The sequence below is a fragment of the Pleurodeles waltl genome, chromosome 5 (genome assembly GCF_031143425.1).
Source record: "Pleurodeles waltl isolate 20211129_DDA chromosome 5, aPleWal1.hap1.20221129, whole genome shotgun sequence".
In the NCBI taxonomy this organism is placed as follows: domain Eukaryota; kingdom Metazoa; phylum Chordata; class Amphibia; order Caudata; family Salamandridae; genus Pleurodeles; species Pleurodeles waltl.
Window position 1 is genome coordinate 1,610,463,346 of NC_090444.1, and position 23,141 is coordinate 1,610,486,486.

The following is a 23,141-nucleotide window of genomic DNA, read 5'->3' on the forward strand; positions in this document are numbered from 1 at the left end:
AAATGCACATGCAATAGAACTACTGCAACTTCGTGGTATATATCACATCACAACTTGGTCTGCGTTTTCGTTTAAGTAGAGGTTTGCTTCATATTGTCATACATATACTCAACCGTGTAATACATAATCATGAAAAAGTTACAGGGTGTAAGGGCGGGATCAAGTTGAACACAATTCACATTAGCGCTGTAACCACACACCGGTGTCATCTATGTGTTCTATGCAACACTAGAGAGCAACAGACCCCTCACCCAGTCTCCTTAAAACTGGTGAGAATATTGAGAATGATTAATGAATATGGGGTACATCAGAGTGTGTAAAATACTAACTAGTTAAGAAACAAACTTGCTTTATTAGTGGTTGTGAGAAAGGCAAGAACGTATCACCAAACATGACATCATTGGTAAATCCAATTTATAACATGTTTCTTCCAATCTTTATAGTAACGTAGCGCTGTTATGTCCGGGTTGTACCTACTACCTAGACATCTGTATGTCTGTCTGTATGTTAAATAAAGCTTTTCATACTTAAAAATAGGATAGTCTGTTCCTCCTGAGGAGGAGACGTGGGCGGCGGCATGGCATCTGCAATGGTGAGGTGACATGATAGGAAAGAAAACACATGGATGAGGCACGCGCAGACAGCAGCATGCATCACACCCTCTGTGTATATTGGAGGTGGGGTCTGGTTCCCACCAGCCTCTACTGAGGCGGAGGGGACAGGCTCCAAGGCCGTAGCTATCAATTGTGCAGCAGGTGCAGTGCCACCGAAGCCAATGTTTACAAGGAGCCTACTGCACTCCAATCAGTGGCTGTTTTTCACTGCCAAATTAAGCGTTGGGTGCATCATTTCCTGGCTGGCACCGAGTCCCATTGAGTCCATGCTAGGAGACTCCCCCGTGCAGTCACGCATAAGGATAAGGACCCCCAAACCCCGGCAGAACATCATGTGTGGCCAGGTAGACTACCGCGTCTCACAAATCTTCATTCCTCTTGGGCCTGAATAGGGACCCCCAAAAGGGTTATCCCCACCAACAGCGCCGCAGGAGCCCCTGAGGTTCTTCGTGAGGCCTCAGGTCCCTGGTTGCCAGAGGCTGCCATCGGGCTCCCGGTGTTACATTTCCCGCCCTGCATCCTCCCAGCCCCGCATCACTGTCCACCTCCCCTTCCCCACGATATAAGGGCTGTAAACCAGGACACAGTGCGTGTCCGGCGCGTTCATTCACAAGTGGCTGAGGGGCGGCGAGGGGGGCGGTCCCGGGGCGGGGATCCAGCGGCCTCTGTCTCCCCGCGCTCCGGCTCAGCACATAGAGAGCAGGAGGCATCGCCAGGTTGCAGGCTCCCGGCTCCCGGCTCCCAGCAGCGGGGCCACATACCCGAACACCCCGAGGTACGTGCCGGCGGCTTCATTCCCACCCCCTGCGCGCACTGACCCCTCGCATATGAACCGGACCGGCCTCGCGTGCTCGAGGTCTGTCCGCCCGTCCAAAGCAGCATGAATGGGGCAAAACTGTCCAAACTTGCCTGGCCCTGGCACCGGGCTTCTGCATGGTGGTGTCTGCTCATGTAAGGGGGGCGCGCTCAGAATCCGGGTCATGTGTGCATCTTCTATTAGATCATTGCTCTTGGCATATATGGCATACGTCTTGCTGGGTGAAATCCGGGGAAAAAAAGTGCATTTAAAGGATGAAGAAAAAGTTGCATCTTCGGGAGAGATGCCGCCCCCTCCCCCTCGTCCGTGCCATCCTTTCCTCTCTGTCGAAGGTGCAGCTTTAAACGCAATATATACTGATGCCAGCTCTCCTTATTGAGGGACATTTTTTATTACCCGGAACTCTCCCACACAGTCTCCACGTTTCCCCGCGTTGTATTAGGTATTTTCACCATATATTTTTATTCAGTACATTGCCTGGGTGGATTAGCAAAATTCTACAAGTACAGTCACTGAGGCGCTGAAGGTGGCAACTCCTGTGAAGAAATATGACGTTAAATGCAAGAAAAGGGGGTGAAACGGGGTGCTCGCGCAGCAGCCCCTCTTGCGCTATTTCCTCCTCGTGTCCTCTTCCCCTGGAGGAAATAAACCGATACCCTCTCCCCCTCCAAACAAGGAGTTAGGAAGATCCTCTCGGTGTGAAGGGCCAGCATTGTTCCCTCCCTGGCGGAATGAATGTCCTGTCTCTCTAGTGTTAGTTTGCGGGGAGGAGGGGGCGGGGGGTCAGAGGTCAGGGCATGGGTGCAGCCCGTCCTCACGTTTCTTAGCTCCCGAGAGCTCAAACTAAGTTGCTAGTCTTGAGTGGTATTTTGAGAATTATCTTGAAGCGTGCAGAACTTGTTTTTGGGGGTTTTACTTTCCAGTCAGAACGGGTCACTGCTCGGAGAGGAGGAGTGCCATTTGGCTGTCAAACCTCTGAACGTGATACGCAGAGGGAAAGGTGACCATTTCATTCATAAATCCTTGCCTTTCTTCCGCCACCGCCAGCTGTAAGAGCTTTCTTTTCAGTTTTATGTGTTCTTTTTGTACTAAACGAACTTGAAAGCAAATATATAAAACGGACTGTGTCCCTGTAAAAAGTGAGTGTGTTTTTGTCTCCGTTCCTGTAAACCTCGCACTGTTTATTGGCATGGTGCTCCAGGAAGGGGACCAGGTAATCCCTTGCTTGTAAAGTCGTGCCTGAAACCTGGAAACAAAAGTCACGGGCTGATGCTATCGCTTTTATGCTGGCCCTATAACATGTGGCAAACGCGGCTTGAGTCTTTTCTTCCATTCAACAAAGGGAATGCATTTATTCCGAAAAGATTGCCCTCGCGTGGAAAATATGGAACTTGAGTTGCTTTTGACAACTACAATGAGTTATATGACTAATGACGTAGAAGTGTGATAAGTTGAGAAGACGATCTTTTTATGTTTGCGTATTTTGTGCCTGAAATCTACAGCATGCAATTAGTGGATATGTTATGTCATGTTATAAGAGTTTATGTAGCGCGTTTCTGCCATGTGTAAGGTCCTATAGCACATACATACTCAAGAAGAAGGCCTGTGGTGAGGTGCTTTGTTTCAGGTGTGCTGCTTGAATGCTAAATGGCAACCGATCCCCTGCTGACAATGGAAACCCATGCAAAATGCAACACTCGCCGCCTCCTCACAGTTCGCATGTTGACTACATGAACAGTGGAATCCATGTTGTCCATGGTATGTGCCAGTGGCATGCGTGTTTTCCATGGGCGCGCTGTGCCCGGTGCCAGTTAAACACGCAGATGCTTGAGGCTGCATGGCACAGACCACTCCTATATGTGTTTTTAGGAATGCCCTGATAATTCACACAGGCACGATGGTTACCTTTTGAATGATATTTTCTGAAACATTTTAACCATCACACATATTCTCAGCTGTACAGTGGACATGTACATCCAAGAGTCCTGTGAATACTGATGTGTATATGGGACTCATTCCTAATGCAACACTGTATCACTAGAAGGCCAGGCTAAAAAAAGTCAATTTTTAATTTTGTAGAGGTTCATATTAATCACAATGTTCCATTAAACATCACCATGAGCAAGGAGCGTCCATTGACGTAATAGAAAAAGTTGCCTTTCCCTGATCCCTCCCCCCACCGCAGAATATGATGTGGCCATAGACACCTATATCTCACAGGAATCCAAAGGCTTTATACTGAACGGAGGCTAGTGAGGACCCTCTCGGCTGCAGGGGTCTGCATTAGGTCCATGACAGCGTTAAATTGCATTGGATTGGGCACCACCTGCGAGAGCCATGTGTGTGGTGCTCTTGCATGTTGTGTTAATTTGACTGCATGCACGATGCGGGGAGTGTGCGGTTAAACAGTGCTTTGTGGGGTTTCCTCTACACATCACTGACGTAGGCTGTCTATTGCGCAACTGACTGGTACCACGGTCTTCACTGGTGTAGGTGCGGTCACTGCGAAAGGTGCTGAGGTGAGGTTGGTTGGTGCTAACTTAATGCTCTCTTCTTCAACGCACATATTTGTGGTTCTTATGCGCCCAAGAAGACCCTCAGTTTTTCGTAAACGCCCGTGACTGGCCCATGGTGTGCTTTATAACTATCCCTGTACAAATGCCACTTACTAATAACACCGGATAAGGGTTTAGTCTGAGACCCATGCCAGGATCTCAGACTAAACCCTGACCGTGTAATGACTTCTTTCCATTTAGATTAAGTACATATAAATTCCAATTGTGGGTGTTCTGAAAACGAGGAATGCACCTGCCCCCCTGACAACACATTGGTCACCCCTGTTCAGAGCTCCCAAGTTACCTAGCGTGGGTAGTTCTTCCAGATAAGGGATTTTCTTTGTATGCTGGGATTTGTAGTTCTGGTTTTGTAAAGGGTTAAACAGGAATACAAATCCCATCATGCAGTGGAAAAGAAACCCGGACTGGGAGAGCTACTCACGCATGGAATTGGATAAATTAACATTTCTAGTTCTTTTCTGTAGACTGTGGCCTGGGTACAGGACAGTGCGGTGTGCATGTCACCGACATGGAATATCTCAGGCCTGGGTGAGCTGAGATATAGATGATAGGCCCAGGCAACTTCTGATCTTATTGTGGAAGTGTGTGGAGTCAGAGAAGAAGTGGTGTGACAAAAACAACAAATCAGTTGTGGCCTTTCCCCACCTGGTCCACGCTGGCATTAACACATGGCCGTTTCAGGCCTCTCATGCATCACACACATAGGCCACTGACCACTGTTCAATCATAGGTAGAACAGCAAGGCACAGATCTCTTCACAAAGTGCGTATAGAGGCTGTTCTTTTACCGCCAGGTAGGGCCTTCAGAGCATACATAAGTGTATGTCCAGCAGCCTTGATAGGTGCATGCATGCCCGTACACCGAGTGAAGGCCCATGCTGCACTGAGAGGTACAGATGGCTAGTAGTTTAATAAAAAACACAAAGTCCCTGGTAACGTGTGTGGGATTTCAGGATAAATTATATTGACAAATATCTTAAATGACTCCCTTTGTCTCTGTGAGCTTCAATGCTTGATCTTTCACTTTTCCTTTTTTGCTTTGGTGCTCTTTTGAGCCATTGCTGGTAGGTTTTAGGCGCCTTTTTATGTGTTAGATTTCCCCCCGTTAGGCTCCAGAGATCAGGGTAGGTAAACAGCATGCAAAGGAGAATGCCCCAGAGCATCTTGGTTTGTCTGTTATCATTCGGATACCAGGCCTGGCTAGAGTTTCCCCAGCCTTCTGCGTGAAATGCGTTTTTAGACCTTCTTTCCCGAGGCTGATTTAGTCCCAACATTATTTCATTATTTATTTTTAGGACTTGTTTAAAGATCTATCTTTTATGTTTTATAGACATTCACGTAATCCTCTATCATGAGAGTCAAAAAAGTATAACGCATTTAGAAGCATTAGGGTGTGGGCCAACAAGTATGCTAATGGCATCACATGGGCTCTATTTTACCATGAACTGTCATTTACTACTAATGATGAAGGTGGAATTTGTCTTGGATCAAATTGTAGAAGGTCAGGAGGACGCCTCCTCATGCAAACGAGGGAGGAGTAAGAGTATCTAGGATGTAAGAAAACTATTGGGATCGCATGGAGGGGTGACGACGGAAGGTTATCATGACGTGGACCGATCCCCTCTTGTCAGTGCAGGGGCTGGCCAAGTGCTTTGTCTCTCGCCTTTGTATGTGCACCATGCTAGTGCGGGTAGGGTCCAGGAACAGAGCCTTTGGGATCTTGAGAGGGGCTATGGATGTGAACCCTCGCTTAATGTTTTGGCTTCGTTGGGCGTAGAAGGAGGAGGTGGAATCTGGGACTTTTAAAGGTTATCTTGTTTGTGCTCAGGTTGCCATCTTTGATTGCTCTTGCACTTGCTTCCTTGTTCTTGAGGTGTATTGGTTCAGCAGTAGGCAGTACCCTTGCCTTAAAATCATGAATGGCTACTACTCGTCATCAATTCCAATTCTTGCCCTTTGGCATCCTTTTACATTTTCAACACCATCTCTGCCTGGCACATTTTGCCTAATCGATTACCTTTCCTTCCCTGATTAGCCTTTTTTTGGTGTACGCAGTCTGAGCATGCAGCTGCTGTTAGGATCAGGATGGTGCCTATTTATTTTACTCCTTGTTATAATTATTATTATAGTATTTTTGCACCTCTATTTCTCACATACCCTCACCCATCAAATCAACAGGTGCTGTGTCCCGTACCACAATAACCACACCGCTGTGGTCATCACACATACAGCATGAAAACACTTTCCACATAGGCTCAAAACAAAAACAATAATCTTCCACCACACACACAATACACGGCATAGCATGCTATCAGTTTTGGTAAGCACCTCAGCACCCCACATAGCGGTAGTAAGTGCTATACAAATACTACAATACAATGGACACTTGCTGGGCCTTTAAGTAGAAATGTATCAAAGGAAATGTGCTTAATAGCAGTTATAGTAGTCATCAAACATTTGTACTAGAAGAGAAAATGTTTGATTCTGAATTTAAGAGCTGCTTGATATCTGATAATAAATTCAGAGCTGAATGACATTAGATAATGACTTTAAGTCATTAGATCCCTAAAGCGTCCACCAGACCTGTTACTTCATTCAGTCAGCTGTGATTATTGTCCCACATAGTCGCAACTAATTGACAAGGGAATAGTTTTTTGTCGGAGAGGTGTCTATGTTGTTCAGTATGGGCACTTATTTGATTCAGTGCTGACTTGCAGTAGGTCCGTTGTCAGATTTTCTTGGAAGACATTTTAGCCCTAATAACAGGACCAAGCATCTCTAATTTTGTTTGGTAGTCAACGTTAGTTGGTGCATCAAGTCACGTAATTCCATGACTGGGTGTCTTCAGGGTGATTGGCGTGCTAGCTAGCAATCTTTAAGAGCCCCGAGATGTGGGATAGGACCACCGAGTGACTAATGACACAGCAGAGAATGCATCAAGAGTAAACATTACCATAAAAAGCATAGGAAGTAAATCAAAAATAGAAAAGCCAACATATACATCTACAAATGTAGTAAAAACAGACGTATGTATTCCACCTAAATATGTCTGGGTGGGTCAAAATATTGAGACATAACCTAAAATGACCGTACACCCCGTAGGAATCCCCTTTGAATTAAGAATGGCTGGTCTGTGTTCACCCAGACATCAAGAATAAAGGGCAGTGAGTTAAGGTCAGATACCGCTGAACAGTGACTTCTTCCCTATCATTGATAGGACAAATTAATGAATGTATTGCTATAACACAGATGCTATGCCGATGCAACATCCAAAGAGTTACACAGATAACAAGATAAGAATCACCACAGTTTTACTTGTTTTTGGAAAAGCTCCCGTAAATTGTTAGGCAGACCATTAAGCCACACATCCCTGACCTGGGAATCTTATGTAGGATCAGCAGGTCTGCAGTTTATTGGTGTAACATTAGTGTAGGAGTGTAAAATTTGGGAATAGGTCAATGAACACCGTGATGATACATGAACAGACATTCTATTTTTTTAAAATCATCAATAAATACCTTATTATGACCAACCAGTCGGTTATTCTTCTGAGTTTCGACACCAACAATATTGTGGTAAAAGAATATCGAGGACAGAATATTGAGGGAAAAATATTGAAAGCTAAGTACGTATAGAGAAGTATATATTTACTATTCCTAACTCCACATCTACGTACTTTGAAGATATATGTACAGTATAGGTAGATAAGTGTGAAGTTAGGTATAAAATCTATACTTGCTAACCTGCAGATATTTTATTTTTGATATTCTTTCGTCGATACTGTGTCCGATCGATACTATTGTTTCTATATTCAAGGGGCACACCGATCCTTTCCACATAAACGGTACAATTAGTATACTCAATGCACCTATAAGAAAATAAACTATTAAAATAACCATAAATAAAATGATCAAGACATCACCATATACATCAAAATTCCAGGCTTTCACAAATCCTGCCCTGAAGAATTTTCCATTTAACAGCCCAACTACAGTTGATACTTTAGCTAAATCCATTGCAAATACAGATTTGAAAGCTCTTTCAGCAGTTCTAAAAATTGCCTCTCAGAATAAGGGTTTCGAAAACCTTTTTCTTCTGTCTCAGAATTGGCAAGCGGTTTATTATAAAATCGTGTGTTGTTTTCCTATTGTATAAAGAGCTTTAAAAGACCTATTTTTTTAGGTCGAGCTCGCAATTGCTCTGGCATGTTGTAATCTATCTGTGGGCTCTTCTCCACGCCAGATCTAATTATAGTCTCAAAAAAAGATCTAGCTGAATAAAGTGACTGGCCACATCAAAGGCTACATAAAAATATAATAGGATAAGGACAATCATATCTGTGTCATCCTAAACAAGACAGAGCTCATCTGGAGCAGTGACAAAATACATTTTCATCACTCAAACTGGGAATAGTTGGGCTTCAAGATAGTTGAAATGTTGTTAATGTCCAACCTATATAATGACATGGCTTACCGCTCCTCAGTGAAATATGACGTTGCTAGATGGCTGCTTAAGCAGTATTCCTGCATAAATAAGAGGCAAACAATAAAATATACAAGGGCAAAAGTGGATCCACATCAACATTAAAGAACTATTCAAATATTTTTGGTCAACCACACGTTGAATATATAAACAGTAGGTCATTCTGATAATCACTCTACTTAACTTGGTCCCGGCCTCCATATTCCTCTTGTACTTGAAGACTCAGTAAGGATTCTGAAAACGTAGGTTATTTATGTATCTGAGGAATATAATATTGTCATCCTGTCTGTGTTTTTTTGTTGTTGTATTGATTTCAATAATATTTGAACTAGAAAGTTCAGGCATGTTTTGGATAATTATTATGGTTGAGACAGGAATGTCAGAGTATGTACACCTTTCCTGAGTGAACCAGAAGTGTCGTGATTTAGACATGCACATGCTTGATGACTTGTCTGTGCAAGCACGTGCCTTCAAAAGGATGTAGGTGAATTTTATTTTATTTTGGATCAGTAAATAAAAAAAATACAAGTTCTATAGAAGCTCCTTTTCAGGCAGGCGGGACAACAGCAATTGGTTGTCTTGTCCCCCTATAAAAAACATTTTTGTTAGTTTTTTTTTTAAAAAGGGACTGTGTGGTTAAGAGCTACAAAGAAGTAGGCGGAGGGATGCAACATGGAGTCAGTGCACAGAGGGGAAAAGCAGAACATGATGGAGAGCACGCAGGGAGCGAGTGGAGAAGCATAAGAACAATAAAGAACAGAATTCAGGCCAGAAGCACATAAGGGAGAGCAAATCACAGAGAGATGGGGCAGAAGAGAAGCACATGGATGAAAGAGCAACACCAGGGAGACAGATGGAAAACACATACTCTCATGGAGTGCTTGACCAAAAGGAAAAAAAGTTCCCTAAAAGTGAGTAGTGAAAAGATAAAAGCGGCCAGTCAGAAAGATGGTGAGGATGCTAAGGTCAGGGGGAGGGGACAACAACAAAATGGGCAAGCTAGTACAAGGAAAGCTGTTGATTAAAAAGCAAGCAAATGCGAGTGACAACAATAAAGCCAGTCAATGGTAAGCAATGGGGCCGGTTGTAAGCACCTGTAAGTTCTTGCTAAGCCTGAAATAGATCTTTCAACTAGACAGCTTGCACTGTCTGGTTTCTCAACCTGAAAATGCCAACAGTTGATCCACAGATAACCTAAGGTGAGCTAATGCCCACTAACGACCAATTGCAATGCTGCTGGTCAAGCATCAATGTTGTGACCTTCACGATCAAATCCAAATCAATATATTTTATGACTAATTACATTCCAGCCCAATTACCCTCAAGTGTTTCAGCATAGGTATTCGAAAGATAACTTGTGTCTTGATTTAGAGTTGGAGGGTTACAGTTTGTCTGTGTCAACAACCAATTAAGAAAACGTTTAAATCATAAGGGGGGTCATTCTGACCCCGGCGGGCGGCAGTCGCCGCCTGCCTGGCGGGAACCGCCATTTGACCGCTCTGCGGTCAAAAGACCGCTGGCGGCATTCAGACCTTCCCGCTGGGCCAGCGGGAAGGGGGCCTGCAACATAGAAGCCGGCTCCGAATGGAGCCGGCGGTGTTGCAGGTGTGCGACGGGTGCAGTTGCACCCGTCGGGCTTTTCACGCAGGCTGGGGCCCTGTTAGGGGGCCCCAGGACACCCGTTCCCGCCAGCCTCTTCCTGGCGGTGAAAACCGCCAGAAACAGGCTGGCGGGAAGGGGGTCAGAATCCCCAAGGCAGCGCTGCTTGCAGCGCTGCCCTGGCGGATTCTCCCAGCTGGGGGAAAACCGGCGGGAAACCGCCGGACCCGGCTGGGCGACCGCGGCTGTACCGCCGCGGTCGGAATGACGTATGAAGCACCGCCAGCCTGTTGGCGGTGCTTCCGTCATTCGCAACCCTGGCGGTCTATGACCGCCAGGGTCGGAATGAGGGCCAAAATCTATTAACCCACAGCCATCTCCTTCCCCATGCAAATCTCTCTGATAACACATGACTATCCACTTTCTGGAGAGGTCGCTAAATTGAAAGGGATACATAAACAATTATCTTAAGAGTTATCACATCTGAGCCAGTAATAAAGTGAGGTCTCCCTATTAGATCATTAACTTCACATCCATGTCAAATGGGAGCTTCAATTAACAAAGCCACTTTCTAATCAGAGATATTTATTCTGTTTGTTAAGCCCTTGTGAAGTTAAAAAAGAATGCGTAATAGTGCATCAATGTAGCCACTGACCATAGTAATACACTTTTAATATCTTCCTTTGGCCCTTACCTCTTCCCTCTGCCTGCATCCACCTTGGAAACATATTATTAATTAATGTTTTGGCTTTTCACATATATGTTCTAACGGTTGTATGATGTTTGCTAGTCACCCATCCCGATTCATATATGTAATTGAGGAACACTGTCCAATCATGTCTGACAAGGCAGACTGGACTTTAGACCAGTATGTAGCCCATGCCAAGAGGAGGAAAGTCGCTTCCGGTGCACCAAAACAAGTGCATCTGGGGTCAACATCACATTAGTATCTGACTAGGTCCATTGGGTTGATGCATGCTCTGTGCAAGTATTTGTAATGTATCAATCTGCAATTGGGGGATACCTTCTTATTTTGCTGGCAGCAGAATTCCCACTGGCCATCTGTAATGCCCTACCCCAGATTGTCTTCCCACGCCCTACATATTCTGCTCAGGTGAGAGGCCCAGGAGCCCATTGCTGCGGTGTGCAGCTGGTGTATGAGACCAGAGGGCTGTGGATTAGTTAATAGTATGGTCAGGATCGATCTTTTCCTGGGGCTCCCCCAGATATATAGTGAACAGGCCCTTGGCTTCATGCGCCAGTTTAGCGTATGTAAGAACATCTCTCATATTGGCCGGAGAGTCCCCCACATAGTTCTGATCAGTTTTAAATTTACTGTCAAGAAATAAGTCTTCCAATGTAAGAATATGTTTTTTCCACAATAGTAACATCCCCCCAGGAGCCATGTCTAAGTGTAGTCCACGATAATGCCCAATTTGAACCTGCTTAGAATACATTATTGGGATATTGCATAGATTGGCAAGTCTATGCCATGCCCACATGGTGCAGTACAATGTGTGAATTTCTTGAGTGGGTCTGGGAGGTTTGGTAAATGGGACTGCCGGCAAGGGGGTAGGGTTCCTCAGACCCCTCTCCAAGATCACTTGGGGTGGGGCGCGTGCCTGCTGTTATGGAACCAGTGGTGAATGTACTGTATTTGTGCCACTAAATAGCAAAGTTCAAAATTAGGTGCAGCTAATCCACCCTTATTATATAGTAATTGTAAAGTGTTCCAACTGATGAGAGATTGTCTGCCCGCCCACACCAGCCTAATCATAAGGGAGCTGAGTTGAGCAAAAAATGCCTTATTGAGGGGTAGTGGGATATTCTGGAAGAGATATAACAACTTAGGAAGGATTACCATTTTTATTAGAACTACTCACCTTGCTAACGAAAGAGGGAGAGTTATCCATTTGTTTACACGTGTGCGCAGGGCCTCCACATATGTCACATAGTTTGCCTTCATGAGTGTGGGGATATCTGTATGGTAATATATACCTAGATACCTAACCAGCTTGGTCTGCCATTGCAGATGATATGAGGTATTTGATTTATTGGTTGCAGGTGTTAGAGGAAACATTATTGATTTGGATCAGTTTATCTTTTGGCCTGACCAGGTCCCATGGTCAATTATCTCCTGAATAATAGGGTTTAAGTTAGCTGCTGGGTCTTTAATCGGCAGCATTGCTTCATCTGTATACGTGGAGAGTAAGGTATACCAGAAGCCCATGGTTATACCCCATTTGTGATGAAATTTTTGCAATGCACAAGCCATAGATTTGACAGTGAAAAGAAGAGGCAACAGGGGACATCCCTATCGCATTCCCTGTGCATTCGCAAAAGGCTCCGATAATTCCCGTTCAAGCGAACCTTGGCACTTGGAGCCGTATATAGAAGCTGCACCCACTTCACAAATGATCTGCCCAGGCCCATTCTCCTCAACATTGCAGTGAGAAATGCCCACTTAACAATACCAAAAGCCTTTGCTGTGTCCCAAAAAGTTGCCACCACTGGTAATTTGGGATCCAGCTGGTGTGTAATCGCAAAGAGGGAGCGAAGGTTATTCATCGTAGAACTGCCTGGAATAAAACCTGACTGACCTCAATGGGTTAATGTAGGCATTAAAGTGTATACCTCTAATAATATGGGTGCCAATGCATCCACACAGGCTTTCTAAAACTAAACCGGGAGTCCATCACTTCCTGGCAACTTCCCATTTGCGAGTTGCTTAATGAGTTGCTTGATTTTTGTAAGTGTAAGGGGTTGGCATAATAGTTCCCTATGTGTTTGGTCTGGCCATGCTGCAGTAACCAGCCGAAGATATGTGTCTGTCTCCTCAAGGATGGTATGTATGCAGGAGGCTACAGATACTTGTAATATCTCTTCAGGTATGTGCTGAGATTTCTTGTCAGTTGAGCTGACTGTGTAAATGTAGGTCGCGGACCGGCAAGGTTTAAGTAACATCGCTGGTGTGTGAGTCGAGGCGCACTCAATTCATGGTAATATGTTACTCACAGGGTGCTATGCGGTGGTTCACCATGATGTTCTGCCCCCTGGGCCTCTCCGCTGTCCGGACTGTGGAGGGGGTGACACCTGCACAGCAACAGCTGGTAGAAAGGCTCAGGACCAGTAGGCCTTGGTGCGAGATGGCGACAGTGTGCTCACCCAACCAGGGGTGCTGACCAACCTGCGGCGCTATTTAATTTATTTTCTCAGTGACCATGGCACCCGCTGCTGCCTCAGTCTATTGCGGCTGGCGCTGCATCAAAGCGGTATGTTCCAGGACCCCTCGACCACCCTGTCCGGATACGGGCAGACCTCCTCTGGGCCTGAGCGCACACAGCCGCATCGGGACTCCTGTCCGCTGCTGCAGCGGAATTCCCATCCCCCACTGCATCAGATTTATGTGCAGGTGTGCATCGTCAGCCCCCTGGCTGGTCAAAAGGTGTGGCCGGCGCTGGGTGGCTTGCAGGATCGTGCTCCAACCGCCGGAGCCCTCTCAAAACGCCGCCATCCTTGTGCGGTGCTAAGCCACACCCCCTTGATCACTAGCTTTTAGTGCATAATTATGGCACTGCTGTTCCTTCTTTTTATTCATATTTTGTCCCACCTGTTGAAGCAACCATCACAGCCCATGACTTTTCAAACCACACAATGCATATGTTCTCTTGGGCTATATCCAAATCAATGATCTCAAATTGTCTAGTTCTAAGACATCTTACACCATCCCCCATATCAATAGATTGAGACTGCTGACAGAGCATGAGTATACAAATTTAGCAATATGCACAGTTTTATTTAATCCGAACATTTACGCTGTGGCTGGTAATGAAAGATGTCAGTTTCTATGTTTGTGGTACTACACCGAAAAATAAATATTTTTGTTGTCATTAGATGTCTGCCTAGGTGTGTTATCTGATCCCTTCTTACCCAGAGTCTGCTCCTCCCTGTCCTACACTCCCTTCAGGTTATCTCCCATCTATTGTCTGGACTGTACTCCTCAGCACTTGTATGTTGCTGGGACTTTTTTAGCTTTTTGAAATTGGACAGATACACAGGAACAGATTCACCATAATCTGATCTGGAGTAAACAAAGGCGCACACTACCAGGACAGGCCAGGTCAGCTGAATAAACAAATGACTAATCCTTCTGGGAAGTTTCAAGAGGAAAGTCAGTGTAGTGTGTATACTGCGCTCATATCAGCGTGCAGGCTAAAATGCCTCTGTACAGACATCTCCCTGGCACAGACGAAGCAGAGAGAAACAAGTTTAAGAAGTGTAGATACACAGCTTTTGTAAGCCAAAAAAAGTCAAATGATTGAATCCTTCCATAGGTCCTAATGATTGTTTATTCACCAGCATGTAGGGGGTAATGGAAGTGACATTTCACAACCTATGCCTGCACTCTTAAACACTCTACGCCCTTTAAGAACCTCTCTAGGTTAATAAAGAAACTATTTGCCTTTCTTTAAACTTTTATTTAGAAAAACAGAATCCTTCATCTGGATTTGTGTTTTGAGCGTTCAAATACAGGGATGTGAAAGGGAACTCAGCTGGTTTCGGGCTGCAATGTCTTACTCAAGGTTGCATTTTAAAGGCTCCAGTTTCACACTATTGCTGTTTCGTGTCAACTGGGGGCTGCAGTAGCTAATTCTAGTTGGCAAAACGTGGCCTCAGTGATAATGCCAATTAGAACGGCAAAATAATACATATTATTTTCAGTGATCATAGAAATGAACTTTTCTAGAGGTTAGTCTCCACTCCAAGTTGCTAAGACACTGCGCCACTGAAGGCTCAGGCCTGTCTCTTTCCGTGCTTTCTATTTATTCCTTACCTTATTACCCCAAAGTTCAAATCCTTTTTGGGTTCCTCTAAATGAGTAGTGAAGTTAGACACTGGAGTCCTTCATCTACAAACAGAGCCCTACCAGCATCACTTGACGCCCTGCACAATGCGAGTACCAGCACAGCGTGTAATGTGTTCTGGCACTGACTACATTAGTTGCAATGGTGCTGCTCACAATAGGCTTACGGGTGACTTATTTGTAGAAAAAGGGGAGTTTAAGGCTTGGCAAGTACTTTTAAATGCCAAGTTGAAGTGGCAGTGAAACTGCACACACAGGCCTTGCAATGGCAGGCCTGAGGCATGGTTAAGGGGCTACTTATATAGGTGGCACAACTATGCTGCAGGCCCACTAGTAGCATTCAATTTACAGGCCCTGGGCGCATGTAGTGCACTTTACTAGGGACGTACCAGTAGATCAAATATGACAATTGGGTATGAACCAATGTTACCATGATTTAAGGTAGACAGCATATGCACTTTAGCACTGGTTAGCAGTGATAAAGTACGCAGAGTCATAAAACCAGCAAAAACAGTGTCAAAAAAGTGGAGGGAGGCAGGCAAAAAGTTGGTGGTGACCACCCTAAGGCTGTCAGGTCTAACAGACACCTACCATCACCAGGGCATATCTAAAATCACAATTCAATTTCCCTATGGTTCCTATAAAATCTAAACAAACTGTGTGCCACGGGACACACGGATCACTTATTGCACCCATTGTGGCCTGCTCTCTCACTCTCAACCCCTCCCCCTCTTGCAATCATCACATCGTTCCACCCACTCATTCATCTCCTAATCCAAATCTGGCCACCAAAAATGTTCCTTCAGTCTCCTCTTAGTTGAAGTCTGACTAAAATGACCCTCATGTGCAATTCTAAATAACACATATCTCAGACCATCAGATGGCCCTACTCTATCCCCTCTTACAATGATCTTGTTATCGCACATCATCAACTCAACTATTACTTTTATATATGGTCTAACTGATGAAGGTACAGTACTCTCTCTCCTGCTTCCCTTGATCATCAAGTCCATGACCTGTTGCAAAATTACATCTTTGTCCATAGAGTCAAACCAGGTTTTTTCCTTCACCGATCCTTAAGTCCACTTCATCACATCATCTACACTTGCTACTGCACTCTCACTTTCACATGCTTCCACCTCTTCTTTATCTACCTCATACCACGGTAAGGGTGATCTGGACAAGCTATCAGCCTGAATATTCCTCCACCCCGGAATATATTCCACCATGTATTGGTATTCCTGTAAACGTGCCACCAACCTAGCCAACCTTGCAGACACCTTACAAGCTCCACTCAGCAACAAGACTCTCACTAATAGCTTGTGATCACTACGTATTATTATTGGTGACTTCCACACATACATCATGAAATATTCCACAGCCCATGCTGCTGCCAATGCTTCACTTTCTATAACAGCATAGTTGTGCTCTGTATACGTCAATGAGAGCGAAGCAAACAATACTGTCTTCTCTCCATTCCCATTCTTCTGTGTTAATACGGCTCCAAACCAATTGCATTAGCATCAACAGTTGTTATGGGTGTGCATCTCGTATCAAATGTAACCAAAATTCCTGCCGAACAAATTTCTTTCTTTGTCCTCAAAAGCCTTCTGCTGGTCATCCGTCCATTCATATCTATATCCCTTCCTCAACATCTTTTTTATACTTTCAGTTTTCTCTGTAAAATCTCTGACAAACTTTGAATAGAATTCAATAAGTCCCTGGAAGGATTTTAACTGGTCCTTGTCTAATGGGTGTGGTGCCTTCCTTATTGCTTCTAGTAAGTCTCTCTTCGGCCTCACTCCAGACGATGACAATGTGTACCCCAGATACTCCACCTCTTCAACATAAAATATACACTTTTCTTTTTTGAGTGTTAGTCCTGCTTCAATTACTCTATCCAACATTCTTTTAAAGACTGTGTTATGATTTTTGATGGTGTCTGAAAAAAACAAAATGTTGTCTTGGAAATACACCACTCCATCAATTCCTTTCAAGAGTTGACCAATCATCCTTTGAAAATCCCCCAGCTGCAGATGAAAGTAAAAAAGGCATCTTAGTAAACTGGAATACCCCTTCCCTTCCGTTGGTATAAATGCTGTAAGTTGTTTGGAATCATTATGTAACTTTATCTGATGATATGCACTTCTTAGGTCTAATTTGGAAAAAGTACTTCCCTCCTTTTAACATCAATTTTAGCTCATTAATATTGGAAAGTGGGAAGTTGTCTGTTATTATATTTTGATTCAATGTGCGTAAGTTCACACAAAATCTGAAGGTACCATCTGATTTTTTCGTGATGACAACTGGGGAAATCCAACATGAAGTCTCTATTGGTTCAATTATGTTTTGGTCCTCCATCTACTGAAGCATCCGTTTAACTTCTTGTCTAGCCATTATCGGAACCTTCCGCACTTTATGCTAAATTGGAATTGCTGAAGATTTAAGTTTTATTCTGTGCACATAGCCCTTGAGTTCTCCAGTTTTTTCCGAAAACGCTGCACTTGCCCCTTCCACTATTTGTGCTACCGTAATTTCATCAACTACCATGACTTGGTTTGGTACCTGGGGTTGATTATCAAATGAAGGTGGTATTGATGTTCCCATCCTAGTATTGGAGGTCCACTTTCTGCCACATACACCTTTCCCTGTATCCATTTGTCTTTAAACTCAATCTTAGCTGACATATATACCATTAGTTCTATCTTTTCTTCTTTATAACCTCCCGGATTCATATCTTTGGGAAGTAAACGTACTTCAGGCCAATGTATCTTAAACAAGGCTCTGGGTACAATCATTATAGGGACCTCGAATCTACCATCAACTGAATCTTTCTGTTTCTCACAACGAACATAGTCTGCGTTCTCCTGACTCTTGACAGGAGACAGAAGAAGGCCTGCACTGGAGAGTGCCAGGATGCAAGCAGGCAGCAGAAGCTGCTCAGTGGTCTGTCCCTCTGAGATCAATCAATCAATCAACTTATTTAAAGAGCGCTACTCATGGCGCTGTGGAGGTAGGTCCTCATGATTCAGTTAAAAAGCCAGGTCTTAAGGTCCTTCCTAAATTGAGGTAGTGATGGCAACTGCCTGAGGTGGAGAGGCAAGGTGTTCCAACCATTTGCCGCAAGGTAGGTGAAATATCTTCCTCCAGCCTCTTCCTCTCATTGTCATCTGTATGATCTGTCAATGAGAACAAGAGGAGTGTAGGATCATGGGGGCTTTACTGAGATACTATCAGGGCTAATGCTGAGAAATTGTCTCTCGCTGGATCCTGAAAAAAGTGTTCATTTGGCAGTGCCTGACTCTCACCTCGCTACCCCTTAGACAGTTATTGGGGTTTGCAGTATTAGGTTGACCATGAAGGTGCCATCCTCACAATCCCAGAGTGTCTTTACACAGCTCCTCTTCTGCCAGACTTGGCAGTTTTTATGAAGCAGACCGATCTGTCAGTTTCCTTGATTCTTGAGACTGGGCCCAAACGTCCCTATAGGCAATCCCCATTCATTCATTTTTTTGTTCACTCTCTTAACGTGAAAGTTTCAAATAATACTATTGAAGTGTAATAGCAAGATCTTCCACTAAGGGTCCCTGTACATTTTTTTTTAAATTTCCATTTCCTTTAACTCTGCTTTAATGTCTTACGAGAAGCGTGCTGCAGCGTGTATTTAAAAGTTCTTGCACTCTGTTCAGGGACCTAACAGCATCAGTGAAATGAGCCCTGTTAGTCACCGGCAGTGAAAATAAGGACCTAAGCCGAAGGGAAGGGAGTATAATGAAGGGATAAGGCAGTTCTATCGCCAGCCTGTGGGTAATGAGGCTCTTAGCACCGTTTTATTGTATGTTTTATGTCCCGGCGTCACACTCTCACTCAGCCTCGAATGCAGGCAAACAACAAATGTTCACGCCGGCATTGTAAGCATTCGGGTGGCTCGGCCAACCTTCGCATTCCGCAGAGGGTCGAATGGGCCTTCTATCTCTCTTGTGAGCATCTGTGTGGACATTTCCCAAAAACAGCTCAATGCCGTAGCCAAAGGGCTGGGTCAACGCTGCTGCAACCTCTCTAAAATAAAACAATCACTGTTTAAACTCCTCTCTGTATTTTAAAACGTCGCGTGTTTATTGTAGTGGTACGCACATTCGATGCAATATGAAGACATCCACGATAACACAGCCGTGGCCTCTGCGCTGCATTTAATTAGGTAAAAAGCTTGTCTTCCGAGTTGGACAGCCACACTTTGCTTGTGATGTGCCTTACACAAAATTACACGTAAATACCGAACATCGATTCAGCTTCATTTCAAGGGTTTGTTTTCCTAGTTGAGGAGCTCCTGTAACTGTCTTCTTTGAATTCCTGCCTAATTAGTTACCTTGACAACCAGTTGGCCATGTGTCCCTTATCTCCAGGCTGTTCCGTGCCTGAGCCTTGCGTCTCTAACTCCAGGGGATGGGACAGTCGTGGCTGGGGGAGGGGCAAGGGTCTATGTATGACCATTACTGCGACACTCCCTCCTTAGTCTGTCGTGTTGTCATAACCGATACGAGATGTATGAAACTGAGCGACTGTAAACACTGTTATAGCTGTTGCGTCATTGCTATAATTGTTAAAGATGAAATATATGTCGTTTGTTAATCACCATCTTGCTGACGTGGGTGGCTGCGGAAGGCTGGGGTTTGAGAAGTTATTTCGAGCAAGTAAAGGGAAGGGGTTAGGCCACTTAATTAATTTATTTAAAAACGAAGAACAGCGGTAGCAGTGGAAGAGTTTTAAGGGCCTATTTAATCATTTTGTGCGTGTGGCGTAAAGTGACGTAAAGCCACGTAAACCATTGCGTCAGTTTACTTACCTTTATAGAAGCCTGCGAGCGCCGTGCAGCGTTGACCAACACGACATTAATAAAGTCATAATGAATGAATACATGATTTTACAGCATTTTAAGAGCCATCTAACTAGGCTGCCACCCCCACACCCCCGTGGTTTCAGAATATTGTAACCAAATATCCTCTGACGGAAATTTCATGTCATAAATATCCTAAAAATATACCGCCTAATTGCGATTATTAATTGTAAATCTACAACCAATGTAGAAATATTTTTGTAAGCAATGTTTAGGACTTGGGGGTGGGGGGGAAGAATCAGAATACATGTATGAATACAGGCAGTAATACTGCAGGAGTACACTTTTACATATTCTTTTATGGCTTTGTGAATCTGCCCTAAAATGCCCAACTACTTATTAGTAAACGTTTAACAAGGCACACGCCTTTCTTTTTGTAGTAATTGCATATGAACAATCCCCTAATATTCTCAGATATTCCCATTTTATATGTTTTGGGACCACTTCGAAAATACATGTCATAATACAAAAAAAAGTATTATGGGAGTACTACTTTACTTACTCTAAAATGCCTTTGTGAATACACCCCAGTATTTCTTTCAGAATGTTTTTTCTAGCAGTCTCATTTCCTCTCCTACTTCATTCTTTGCTCCATCTTATTTCTTCTCACCTTCACTTGTAAATTGTTGTGGCTTTACAAGTTGGCATGGTGAAATGATTTTTGAAATGCAAAGTAGGCATACACAGTAGTTTATAAAACAATTTCATGTCAGCAGCAAGGAACCGCTTAATCGTATTTTACAGAAGTTATGTAACAATGGTTTTGAGCAGCAATTGGTGACCTTGAAAGATTAAAGAACAAATCTTCACAGAGTATTACTGTGGAGTAGCAATAACTGTCATGTACAGTGCTTAGAGCAAGTGCAGCAATGCTTAATTTGAGCCAGTGGTTGCAGGTGGGGCCACCGGGACTAGTTTCTGGGGAATAGCACTTATTTTTCCTCAGTAAATTTTGATCTGGAGGAACAGAGGTGAAGGAGGATGAGAAGAATAGAAAAACTGTGGCAAAGTGAGAATGTATAGGGATGGAAAAGAAACTGTAAGAGTGAGATAAAGAGCTAAACCTAATGTTGGTATGACGCTTTGTCACTGGAAGCTAGCGGAGTCAATATTGACTCACGAAACTCTTACAAAACACTACTGATTTTTATGGCTTCGCTGGATAAAATGTGCCCCTTTTCAGGCACATTAAGGCCCTGATTTTGCACTGACTTGCACCATTTCTGTGCACCAGCCGGGCACCATATTTATGGAATGGTGCAAGCCGTTGCAAAGGGTAGGCTAGCGTAAAAAAAATGACGTTAGTCGGGTGGGGCTGGCGGTATGGAAGAAGGGGGTTTTGCACCAAAAAATGGCGTAAGGCAGTTTAGAGTAATATAAAAATGACTCTAACCTGCCTGGAGTAATTTTCTGATGCAAAACCATCCATACCACATGACTCCTGTCTTAGAAAAGACAGGAGTCATGCCCACCACCACAGTGGCCAGCACAGGCCATGGCCATTGCACCCAGTGCCATGTAGGGGGGCCCATTTCAGGGCCCCCAATGTCACTTAAAAAATAAATAAAATACTTACCTGTACTTACCTATACTTACCTGGGATGGGGTCCCCCATCCTCCGCTGTCCCTCTGGTGTGGGTGAGGGTGTCCCTGAAGCCTGGGGAGGGCACCTGTAGGCTTATTCCATGGTGTCCCACCATGGAAATAGGCCCACAGGTCCCCTAACGCCTGCCCTGACCCAGGCGTTAAAAAATAGTGCAAAGCAAGCTTTGCACCATTTTTTGACCCTCCTTCCATTTGTGCGTGATTTTAGCACAGGGGGATAAATATGGCGCTAAGGCCATAGAGTCATTTTTTACATGGAAACGGCTACTTTGCATCTCATTGACGCAAAGTAGGTTTCCATTTCCAAAAAACGACTTTAACTCCATAAGTGTGGCGATAGACGGGTCTAGCACAAAAGTAGGGAGTTAGTTTTGCACCAAATTTGCGTTAAAAAAATTACACAAATTCGGCACAAAACAAGTATAAATATGCCCCTAAATGTACAAACATGCCCTTTCCTACTGAACATGGCTGGATTCCCAGACTGTTTTGCTTTGTGTCTCCAAGCAATCTTCATCGCATCGATAATATATGGTGTTGTTCCATTCCTATTAATCAATCAGTTAGGCCACCTGAGGCATGTATTCTGCTGCCCCGGCTGAATACAACCCACCAGATTTAGAGATGTATGTATGTATTTATGTGTGTGTATGTATGTATGTATGTTGTATTTCTATTGTGAAAGCATAGCCAAAAGGCAGCAGAAGTCTGTACAGAGTCAAAGACAAGTACAAAGTCAACAAGTGATAGGAGACATAGCTGGTTTAGGGATTGTTAATGCATTGTAATTAATACATTGTGATATAGTGTTCATTGAAGTGTCTTCAATTCTTTCATACATTGGAGTAGTTTTCTGATGGATAGAGGGATGTTGTTCCAGATTCTCAATGCATAGATGGAAAAGGCCTGCTGCTTTGTTTTCTCAATTACACTTCTTAGTCTGTAGTCTGATGGTGTTCTGGCTGCGGGTGTGCCAAGTACCACTAGAAATGGGGATTTTGCCTGTAAGATAAGTGTGGGTGCTTGCCGTGATTGCGTTGTAAATTATGGTGTGGGCCAGCAAGTGGAGCCAATGTGGTTCCATCAGGATGGGGGTGATGTGATCATATTTCTACATACCCTGGATGAGCCATACTGTGGAGTGTAGATGCAATTAGGGGTGCAAATGTGGAGTCTTGGAGGCAAGGGTTCAAAGCATTACCACCATCCAGATGTATGAGTACGAGGACTTGAATAGCAGTTCTGAAGTCACTTTCTGAATGCAATTTTTTCACTTTCTTTAGAAGAGAGAGCTGGTACCACTCCATTTTTATTTTATTGTCAATATGTTCCTAGAGGGTGAGGTTGTTGTCCAGGCTGAATCCAAGTGACGTGACAATCAGTGGAAGTTGGGGTTAGAAACTGTCAAGGTTCATGGCATTGTGCTAGGTTTACACCATTTCCTGCTTGTGCCTTTGCAAATAACAGGAATTTTGTCTTGGTTGGGTTGAACTTCAGGTAGCACGGAATCTCCAGCTCTGGCTGAAGTACAGGCATGTTTGAGGCACTGGATATCTGAAGCACAGGAGACTTTCAACAAGGACTTTGCATCATTAGGTTGTTTTCCGTGAGTTGAGCACCAAATATCTCCATAAAGGGGACAGAATGGAACACTGGGGGATGCCACAGGTCACAGGGATCGTTTGGGACCT

The 23,141-nt window shown here is 44.1% G+C and overlaps 1 protein-coding gene across 4 annotated transcripts in view; it reads left to right on the forward strand.

Moving 5' to 3' along the window:
* Window positions 1–1,286: 1,286 nt before the first annotated feature.
* The window catches only part of GREB1 (growth regulating estrogen receptor binding 1), a 932,876-nt gene continuing 911,021 nt past the window's right edge, over window positions 1,287–23,141 (forward strand). For all 4 annotated transcript variants that reach the window (XM_069235945.1, XM_069235948.1, XM_069235946.1 and 1 more), the window contains exon 1: window positions 1,287–1,389. The gene's annotated coding sequence lies outside the window, so the exon portion shown is untranslated. The remainder of the gene's footprint in view (window positions 1,390–23,141) is intronic.